Source organism: Parasteatoda tepidariorum, chromosome 8, assembly GCF_043381705.1.
Source record: "Parasteatoda tepidariorum isolate YZ-2023 chromosome 8, CAS_Ptep_4.0, whole genome shotgun sequence".
Taxonomy (NCBI): Eukaryota; Metazoa; Arthropoda; class Arachnida; order Araneae; family Theridiidae; genus Parasteatoda; species Parasteatoda tepidariorum.
Genome location: NC_092211.1, coordinates 85,074,808 through 85,086,940, shown reverse-complemented (window position 1 = coordinate 85,086,940; position 12,133 = coordinate 85,074,808).

Sequence of the window (12,133 nt, the reverse complement as noted above, 5' to 3'; positions counted from 1 at the left end):
TGAGTCATGTGATGCTTGTCTTGCAAATAAACCTAAATCAAAAATAACAGAAACTAAGTTTATTGAGAAAAGTAATCTCGGTGTGGGACAAAGATTGTCAATTGACATTGTAGGAAAATTGCCTAGGTCTATTGACAACAAATTTTTAATTTTAACAATTATCAATAATTATTCAAGATTTTTGGAAGTTATTCCTTTAACAAATATAAAATCAATTAACATAACCAATTGCTTAAATGAATATTTTTCTAATTTTGGCTTAGCTCAGGAAATAATTAGTGACAATGGCACTAATTTCACCTCTGATGAGTTTAAAAATTTTTTGAAATCATTAAATATTGAACATAGAAAAACTTCCTTTTATTATCCTTTGTCTAATGGTTTACTGGAGAGATCTCACAGAATTTTAAAAGAATCCATAGCTTCAATGTGTAACAATAGTTGGGAATGGACTAAAAAGCTCTTATTTTTTAAATTACATTATAATTCTTCAATAAATGTAGTTACAGGATACACTCCTGCAGAATTATTTTTTGGTAGAAATTTAAATCTCCCTTTAAATGTAAGTGTTAATGACAACAATGAAGAAAACCCATCTAATTACATCAAGAAATTAAGAGAACATATTGCAGAAACCAGGGAAATTGTAAGCCTTAATGAGAATAAATATTTTGATCTACATAAGAAATACATAAAGGGTAGACCAACTCCTAATTATGACTGTAAGGATCTTGTTTATTTAAAAATAAATACAGATGTTAAATCTCTTGAACCAAAATATGAAGGTCCATTTAGAATCACCAAAAAATTTAGGAATAATAATTATCTAATACACATTAAAGATAAGCAAAGAGACATATACAAAAAATTTCATATTAGTAAACTTTTAAAGAAAAGAATTTTAAGGAAGGAATTAGAGAATGAGACGAGGGTCAATGAACATGATTTAAGTATAGAATACTAATGAGTAAGATTATACTAAATCAAATTTAAGATTTAAATTGTTGTATTTGATAATTATGATGATGAGTTTAATTTTCTGGTAAAAATGCAAATGGTGTAAATTTATGAATATTATTTTGTTTTTATATTTCTATTTTTTGAATTGCATTTTTCCAAATTTTTAAGGCCAATAAATTTGAAATTCAGTGAGTTATGGCTGGTCCTAATTTCATTGAATAGGAAAAATCCTGTTCAAAGTTAGCAAATAAATTTTATTACTATCTTTATTTTTTTTTGCCATTTATTATAAAATTTTTACTTTTTCAATGTTGAACTTTTGATCATATTGTCTGATGAATACAAAAAATCAGATTTTTTTTTTTGATATTGCAAACCAGAGTAGGATTGTTAAAAGGGATAAGACTACATATATGTAAAAAAATCATGCTAACTGTGGTTATAAACATATAGTCTTATATTTGGTAATTCAAGCTTATCATAAATACTAAAGACAGAAGTGTTACAGTATGAATAAGATAGAAGTGTATATATTATTGTCATTTCTTTTTACTCTACGTTGGTAGAGAATTGTTGTGTTTGAGAGAGAGAGTGAGGTACATTAATTTCCCAAAGGAAACGACAATAATGGTTGTGATTTATGTATTATATATTTGTGTTTATTTGTTTTTTTCTTTTACATGCTCCTCAGAGGTCACATCACAAAAAAATTGGTACATAAAAAAAATTTCTTTATTCATTTTTTTTTCCTTTTAAGGAAGGATAATGTTACACATTGTAACACTAATTTTTTAAGGCACAATGTACAATTTGTTCTGAGAATTTTTACTATAAGACTTTGAACTTTTCACACTCTACAATTTGTTCTGATAATGTTTTTGGATAAGACTTCAGATTTCAAAGACTTTGGGTCAGAATTCTTGGCAGAAGGAAAAAGCCGAATTCCAACTCGTGAGGACAGACACCTATATCGAGAATTGGGGAAGGAAGTATTAGTATGATGGCAACGACAGTATGAAGCGTCCCTTTCAAGTAATTTGATACGGCAGTTGATGGTCTGATGCGGTGAGGAGCGGAGGCTTCGGCCTGCCGTTGTTCTGTCCGAGATGTTGGTGAAAAAGTTCATGTCGCTAAAAAATTGAAATAGTATTCAGGATCCATTTTGATCAGCAAATTTTGTTGCTTGATTAGTGAATCAATATGAGTATTCTTTTATATGTGCATAAGTGCTTCTAATTTTCGATATATAATTTTTTAATGTACGAGTAAATTCTAGGATGATGATGTTGGAATAAATATTTGTAAGTTTTCTTTATTTGTCGTTTTCTTAGGATTATGTTTCTCTTTCATTTTAGTCTAATTAAGTAATATCTAAATTTAATGTTTTTTTATTTCCAGAGATTTTTTATAGCTTTGTACTACCATTAAATTTTTAGGTTTAACCACCACGTGTGGTAGTAAGATTAATCAAGTTAATTATTAGGATGATTGTATCCTATATTAATATATAATTTTATTAATACGGCTAAATTGATTAAGTTTTAATTTTTAATAGTACTAATTTCTCATTGTTAATATCATATTATCTACTTCAACATCATAACTTTAATAAGTCCCTTATTGAGTTGTCCCATGCTTCACTTTCTTTCTAGAAAAACTTTCAGCATTCCCCCATTTCACTCAGTAGAGCCCGGTTCCTTGAAGTCGCCTCCTGTTTTTAAATTGCTGATCAGAGTGCTGTTCTTGCTGATGGAAAAAGTCGAAGCGAAAGTGCCTGACCATTAAAGAAAATTTCTTAATTCTTCAAAAGTGTGAAAAAAGATATTCCTTCAAGCAGCTTATCAAGGATAATAAGAAACCGTGAAAAGATCGAAAACAACGATTCACCGAATCCTTGTTCAAAACGTTTAAAAACATGTGTCTATGAAGATGTGAATGAGGCAGTTTTGAAGTGGATACACGCAATGCGAGATAAAAACGTCCCGATCTCTGGACCTTTAATAACTGAGAAATATATTGAATTTGCAAAGGCATTGGGACACGATGAATTTCAAGAAAGTAGCGGATGGTTTGATAAGTTTAAGAGAAAACAGGGAATTATGGCAAGAGTTATATCTGGTGAAATTTATGACATCAATGATAAAGATTTCGAAGGTTGGATTACAGAGACTCTTAATAAAATTTTTAAAACACAACAAGCCAGAAAACATTTTAATGCTGATGAGATGGGTTTATTTTTTCGCGATGAGACAGGTTTATTAATATAAAAAACTGGTGCATAATTTTATTAAAATACTTCTAATATATTAGTATGCGACTTCCTTTGGCGAGTTTCTAGATTTCAATAATTTTAGCAGGATTCGAAGGTACGCTAATATACGCCAATACCAATTTCATTGTGCAACCTCTATGCTTTCTCAGAGTTCTCCTCTCTCTCTGCAACTGACCAAGGTGTGTTCTTTGGGGGATCAGGTCTTTATACAAATATGCATTTAGAGTGCATGCATAGGGGGAAAAAAAGTATATTATTTATTTAGGAGGATTAAAGAAACTTGTGTGAGCTCACAGCACCTCGTACAGACAAGATAGCTTGATGTTTACAGAAAAATACACCGGAAAAGCGCGAATTTAGATTCGTCTAATGTAGTGTCCAGTAAGGACCCTAATAAATGATATGCACATTTGATCAGTATAGAAGGTCAAATATATGAGATGACCAAATAAAATTGGTGCCAAGATAAACCTTGTTCTATGCAACACGAGTTTTGTAACAATTGTTTGCACGATATTATCCTTTTATTGATGATGTGTAGAGAAAATAAGGTAAAAACTCATGCAAGTTAAAGTGTCCAAGTTGTCACAACGTCAGTGACATGAGGAGAGATCACTAAGGGACGTTGGAATCGTAACTCCAAGTACAGAAAAAATACGTAGGAAGAAAGTAACTAAAGAAGGTAGAACTGCCAAAAAAAAATATAGTTTCTTCGTCTTGCAAGAAATAAGTATAAGAGTACTCTAACAAAAAGAGTAAGTTTTTAAAATTCATTATCTATAAATGTGAAGGAGTATAAGATAATTGCGCTCAGTATAAGCAATTTTTTTTTTAGTCACGACAGGTTTATTTTTGCTTTTAAGCTTTATATTTAAGGATAATTTTTCTGACATACGAAGTGTGCAACACTCATAACGATGTGGTTGAAGAATCTAAGGCATCTATACTTTAATATATTACCTTTTTAATTTCTGTTCCTAAAAATAATGCAATTCAGATTGAGGCATAAGTTTCAGATTAAAGTGTAGATCAGTACAATATAGGTTTCAATTCTGCTAAAATGAATTAAGATATTAAAAAAAAAATCAGATGACAAAAATCTATGTTTGCAAACCATAAATCAATTTACTTTATTAATAGATTTTTTATGAGTAAAAAAAAAAACGATCACTAGGGTACCTCGGGGTTGTGAGACCCGTGTTTACCTAAGAAAGGCAAACCCCCTGAGGAGAGAAGCAAACCCCTAAAATGTGCTTGTTTTACATGAACCGTGTAGATCGCTTTGCCACACATAAAGTGTGTTACCAGGGTGCACCACGTGGAGGTGGATCTACATCACACCCCTCAATTTCTGAATNTTAGTCATGACAGGTTTATTTTTGCTTTTAAGCTTTATATTTCAGGATAATTTTTCTGAAATACGAAGTGTGCAACACTCATAACGATGTGGTTGAAGAATCTAAGGCATCTATACTTTATTACCTTTTTAATTTCTGTTCTTAAAAATAAAGCAATTCAGATTGAGGCATAAGTTTCAGATTAAAGTGTAGAGCAGTACAATATAGGTTTCAATTCTGCTAAAATGAATTAAGATATTAAAAAAAAAATGAGATGACGAAAATCTATGTTTGCAAACCATAAATCAATTTACTTTATTAATAGATTTTTTATAAGTAAAAAAAAAAAAACGATCACTAGGGTACCTCGGGGTTGTGAGACCCGTGTTTACCTAAGAAAGGCAAACCCCCTGAGGAGAGAAGCAAATCCCTAAAATGTGCTTGTTTTACATGAACCGTGTAGATCGCTTTGCCACACATAAAGTGTGTTACCAGGGTGCACCACGTGGAGGTGGATCTACATCACACCCCTCAATTTCTGAATCTTTGTTTTTTTAATTGGTTCCTTCAGATTTCTATTCTTTAGACTAGCATGTGAGTAAAAGTTGGCATCATATTTGTTACAAGTACGCACTTGAACGTTCTGTAGTTAGTGAATGGCATATCCTTAGCAACTGTAGTAGGTAGACATAAGATTTTCAAATTTGTGTAATTTTTATCTTACTGATACTATACTTTAATAAAACGACATAAATTAAAAATAAACATCGCTCTTTCATACAAAATATCAAGAGTAAATATCTAATTTGATTCAAATGCTATCATATATTTATATGTAAAGTTCACATTAATTTACTAATTTTCTTTAATAGTAAGAAAATAAAGTTTCTGTGCCTGCATGCTTATTTGCAATGAATTAACATGAATCGTAAAATAAGGTCAATCCTTGCCTACTAATTTCAAATCAATTAAAAATTTGATAAAATTGTAGAGAGAGCAAAATTTAGGATACAACGAAGAAATTATGAACTTAAGAATAAGCGGATGGTCAAACATATATAATGAACTAATACTTTATTCTATTGGGGGAAAAAATGAATTTAACTACAATGCAAAAATTACTGTCATTGATAATGCCTCCAATGTAAAGTATTTTCGAACTTGGAAAGTAAACCAAATTACACATATTAAGTGACCTTATGTTAAACCTGCTCATAGAATGAGAGGTTAATGACAATATATAATAAAGTAACAAAAATTTCAGAATTAAAACAAATGACAAAAACCTTTTAATTTGTTTGAAACACATTTCTGTTGTCTTTGATCAAATGCTTCAAAATGACCATATTAACATCTGTTTACACTTAGTTTTTTTTATTTTTTTTTACAGAATCTTGACTTGATTTTCTATTCGTTACAATCAGATGCATTACATTTTCTATTGAACAGGCATGAACGTGGACAAAAATAAAAAAAAGCTGAACTTTTACAATGCAGGCCACTGAGAGGGGAGTGGGGGGGGGAGTGCTCTATATGATACTGATATTTATAAAAGCAACTTTTAACTATGCTGGGAGATTTTTACTTAATATTTAAAGGGGCAGAAGCATTTAGACATTTAACTTTAAATTTTTCTTAAATATAATTTTAAAATTGTGACCACTACTATATTAAAAAAAATTAAGCAATTATAGGAAGGAACGACTATTAAATTACTTACTAATGAAAAATATACCACATCTTTACAGTAACTAATTCAAGAGAAAACTTACTTCTACTTCTTTTAAGAATCGCGATATTGGATTTTAAAATCGCGTGAATATGAATCGCGATTTTGATTTTAAAATCACGTGAATATGAATCGCGATTTTGGATTTTAAAATAGCGTGAATATGAATCGCGATTTGGGATTTTAAAATCGCATGAATATGAATCGCGCTGTTGGATTTTAAAAACACAAAAATACAATTTGCGATATTGAATTTTTAAATCGCGTAATTAAAAATCGTGACGCATAATTTTTAGATCACGTGAATACGAATCGCAATGAGTAATTTTTAAATAGCGTACAAATAAGAAAAACGATATCTAATATTACAACTGCGTGACAACGAATCGCAATATTGGATTTAAAAATGCGTGAATACGAATCGCGATATTGGGTTTTAAAAACACTTAAATACAAATCGCGATATTGAGTTTTAAAAACGCTTCAATACGAATCGCGATATTGGATTTTTAAAAACGCTTAAATACGAATCGCGATATTGGATTTTTAAAAACGCTTAAATACAAATCGCGATATTGGATTTTTAAAAACGCTTAAATACAAATCGCGATATTGGATTTTTAAATTGAGTGAATAGTAATTGCTAGTACGGCTTTTAAATCGCAACACGTAACTTTTAAATCAATTAAATACGAAAATCGATGATTGATATTAAAATCGTTTGATTAAAAATCGCGATTTTAGCAGATTCCGGTGCAGTTCCTAATATTTAAAATTCCGAAAATCAGCCAAACAAAAGAAATCAAATATCGGCGGTCGGAAACGAAACGCTTAGACTCCTTTCCACTTTATAGCGGAAGTCGCGGTAATCCGACTATCGTTCGGGAGGCTTGGGTTCTCTAATTGGACTCCCCAAAAATTAGGAGATTATTAAAAATTGGGAGATAAAATGATTGAATATAAAAGGTTCAAGTTTCGTTGGAAATGAGTAGCGTTAATGAAAACAAAATAAAATTTCTACAAATGACGGGGGCGGGGGGGAATCAATAATGTCTACCTTAATGTTAGTGAAAATTCCAGCAAGAATAGAAAAGTATCATTTTTTTTTTAAAAAAATTGTTAATCAAGTAAATTCTATAAACTGTAGACAATGTTAAAAAACATGAGTCAGATATGATTGCACAATTCCTGTGTATTTTCCACAACTGCATAATTTTTCCTATCGTTGATTTGGTTCTGTCAAGTCTACAATGCAATTGTTTAGTAACTTGAGTTTCCTCAACAAATAATAAGTCCTTCTAACCATCAATAATTATTAATTCACTGTATTATATTAACATACAATCCAGATTATGCACTTAAAATTTACAATAATAGTGTTAAAGTCAAAATCTACAATGAAAATGCCTATATTAATAAAAAAATGCAGTATAGGAGAAACATGATTTTGATCAGATGTTTTGTTATATAAATAAGTTATTAAAATACTTGCATAAGGAGCAGGAAAGATACTATTTCCTTAACTCAAAGATGGTGTGTAGTTGCAAACTCTTGAAACCACCCGATTTAAATCAATCATTCCTTGTCCCTACTCTTATAAAATAAACAAATATGGATAAAAATAAATAAAAACTCATGTGCAGGGTTGTAATTTTTATCCTGACATCGGATAAGAGTGGATTAAACCTTCCTGAAGTGATTAGCTTGAACTGTTTAAGATGATCTTAATGTACAAATTAGAAAAAAGAGAAAAATGCAATTGTTTAATAAAAAAACAGGTTGCAATATACAACATAAAAAGCTCATTAGAGGAATTCATATTGTATCTAATGGTCTGCTGTGCTAGTTCTTCATCAACAGTAAGTACATGTACTAAATTTGGAAGTATACACCTCCTACTTGATGGTAAAAACCAGGGTTTTAAAAAAAATCCAACGCGGGTAGGTTTTATAAGATATTACCTAGGTTTACCTTGGTAAGGTTTTAGGTTTAAATTTTAATTCAAAAGAGAAAAATTTTATTAAAAAATAAAAACGTTGATAGGAAAATTATTTATTTGTCTGTTTTTAAATACTTTTAAGTCATAGTTTAATTTTTTCTGTTAAAATAAAGTAAGTATTTAATAGGCCAACTAACTACTGTTTATTTAACAATTTTCTTTAGCTTTTTGAATTCCTTTTTAAACCATGGTAATTAAAAAACAGTTTTGTGAATTTAATTCAACTGAGAAATTTAATAATTCACAATGTGAACAAAATAATCATGGAAACTTTTAATAAATAAAATACATAATGTAAAATAAGTTAAAATTTTTTCATATTATTCAGCATTATATCATGGTTAGAAATTTAATGAATTTTTACATTTAAATCACTATTTTGTCGCATTAAAACATAACTACCAACAAAACAATTTTAATATTCTGTTATATAATACTTATATATGTTTATTTTATTCCCACTTGAAAACCTATTTATCAAGGAGATAAAAAAGAATTATTCCTGTCTGCACCTGTTTAGTTCAAAACAAATAATAATTTGAGCTTTCTTAATGTTAACTAAAAAAAGTGATTTTGAAGCAATAAAAAGCATTATATTAGTTCAAAGTTACATACATTTATCTAAATACACACAAGTTTTGAAAGTAGGGTTATGTATATTTATGTATTAATATTTTTAAATCAAATTAAAAATAACAATAGAGTGCAGATTTTGATTATGTTTATAAAAAATCCATTTAGGTTTAGGTATTTTCGGGTTCATGGGTGGGGCAAAAACATTGATAAAGACAACCACCAATTTTGTTATTTGCAATCACCCTTAAAATTCATGTTAAACTACATGAAAGTGATTATTAAAAAAATTACAAAATCTTATGTTAAGATAACACAGAAATAATACACCGCCCTCTCTTACAACTATTTAGAATCTTCAAATTCTTTTAAAGAATACATTCAAAGACAAAAATTAAAACTAATATCACATAAACAACACTGTAAAATAAACAGTATCCCATTGAACCTAAATTATTTCATGACAGGTTCCTCGTTCATAATGGAAATTCAGGCATCTGATTGGTTCCTGAGTGTGTTTAAAAAATTGCCTTAGGTAAAAGATTATCCTAAATTTTAAAATTTTAGAAAACAAGAAGTAGAACTTGCAATATCAGTTTGAAAATTTGTTTAAAATGCTGGGTCAAACTAATGTCTGATCAAAATAATTAAATCTATACCTGCCAACTTGTACGCATTTGGCGTAAAATTTTATTTTTATATTTAAAGTGGTAGTAAATATATACTATTTCCTCTTTTATAAACTTAATTTTCAAATGATTATGATCACCGCTATTCCTAAAAAAACTAAGTATGTATAGTAATATACGTTACTGTCATAGTTGTCAGCTTAAGCTTTTTCAAATACAACAAATTTGTTTGCTAAAAATTGAAATTTCATTCCCATTTTAATACCACTGGGGAAAATCATATTGGGAGAGATTGAAAGTTGGCAGGTATGTAAATCACTCAGCATGACATGAATTAATTTAGAATTCTAAAATATTTGTTTAAATTTTTCAATTCTTACAAAAGTTCGTGAAGACCACAGATTTGAGATAGAAATGAATGTTTTTAATGAAATAATATACATTAATTTGAAGAGAAATGACTGCTATGCGTGCTGGCTGGTGAAAAATGAGTTAAACACATCAGATGGAAAAAAAAAAGGGCCAGCATGTCAAAATAAGGCAACAGATTGTGAGTCATAATAATTTTTCTAATATCAATTGATGTGGACAATAAACAATATAAAAATAAAACAATGCATTTCAAAATAATAAGAAAAACCTGTTTTGGATATAATAAGACAAAGTATATAGATTATACCATGGCAGATAATTAATCTAAGTGAAGACTTTTGTCAACCATAAGTAAAAGCTGACACTTGCATTTTAGATTTATTGGGAAAGAAAAATTTAATACATAGCGGAACATAATCAACAGCTACCTCTCACACAGGTCAGTTGAGTTCAACGGTCGAACCGATATAACTAAAATCGATATCTATACGGGTTGTCCACAGGGCTCCTGCCTAGGACCCCTACTATGTCTTATCATTGCGGATATCTTTTTACAACAGTTCAAGCACGACCATGTTAAAACACAAGCTTTTGTAGATGACTACAGCTTCATTGTCTCAGGCAAAACAAGGAAACACCTAGAATCAAATGCTAATGAGGCAATGACACAATTCAGCAACTTTTGTAAGGCACAAAGCCTAAAGCTGTCAATTAACAAGTGCAACTACATCACTTTTAATAATCCTTTCAAGCAGAGACAACCAATAATCAAAATAGACGGTAACGCAATAAAACCGGTAAATCACATCAAATACCTAGGTATAGTATTGGATCATCATCTAAACTACCTAGAACACATTAAATCACTAAGAACAAGAGCCACAACACTACACAACAATCTCATAAAACTAGCCCCAAGGACCTGGGGCATTAATACTAAAATGCTCAAGCATTGGTACAAGACTGTAGCAGAAAAGGCCTTTACGTACGCTGCAGCAGCTTGGGGTACGGAACTAAATAAAACCGCGATCAAAGAACTGCACAAGGTGCAGCGGCCCCTACTAGTCAGAATAACAAGATCATTCAAAACAGCACCCACACCAGGTCTGAATGTTCTGGCAGGTTTACCGCCATTGCACCTGCAAATCCAAAAAGAAGCACTACTAGCTAACACACTAAGATTCAATCAAGAAAACACACAATACAATATAAAAGCGGGTGATTATCAACAAAAGATAAAAACACATATGGTCCACCCGGCCCATAAGACTAGCCATAAATACACTAACCTACCAACAAGTACTAGTACTAGCAAAACAACGACGGTACAAATCTACACCGATGGCTCCAAAACAGACAATGGCGTGGGAGCTGCATTCTGTGTTTACCACAACAACCAACATACAGATACATACAAATTTACGTTAAAACAAGAAAACACAGTGTTTCAAGCAGAGGTTTTAGCCATCAAAGAAGCCATCAATTGGTTAGAGACACACAGCTGCAAAGATGCAACAATTTTCACAGACAGTCTGGCTAGTATACACGCTATTAGAAAAACGAAACAAAAAGACCCACACGTGGCAACAACACAAAGACAACTAGAACACCTAGTCAGAAAATGCAACACACAAATACACTGGGTGGCAGCGCACACAGGTAACATAGGCAATGAAGCAGCGGATTTAGCGGCTAAAGACGCAGCAGCAGGTCACGGGATTCCCAGCGGTGTTCTGCTTCCACCATCGAGCCTGAGAAATAAACTTAAAAACATCACACAAAAACTTTGGCAAGCATACTGGGACGAAAATGAAAAAGGCTATACAACAAAATCATATTATCCTAAAGTAGACACAGACCGACTCATAGGCCATCCAGCAGCAATACAATTCCTTACAGGACATGGCTTCTTCCCCTCATTCTTACACAGGATGCAGCGAATAAACACAGACACATGCCCATGCGATGACACAGGTACCCCAAGTCACTACCTACATGACTGCCCACTAACTGAATCATACCACCTCAAAAAACCCAATGAACAAGGCAGAACGATATTTGCAGACAGTTTCAAAAACAAGCATATTATGCAAAAACTAATAAATATTCTAGCCATAACCAGAAACATCACAGACAATATGTCATAAACCTTATAATAACTTTGTAAAAATACTGGCAGCAAATACAATGTTGAGGTGTCAGGGCTCCAGGCAAACCATTGCTGCAGCATAAAAACACACTCTGGCCCCACCCCTGACCAGC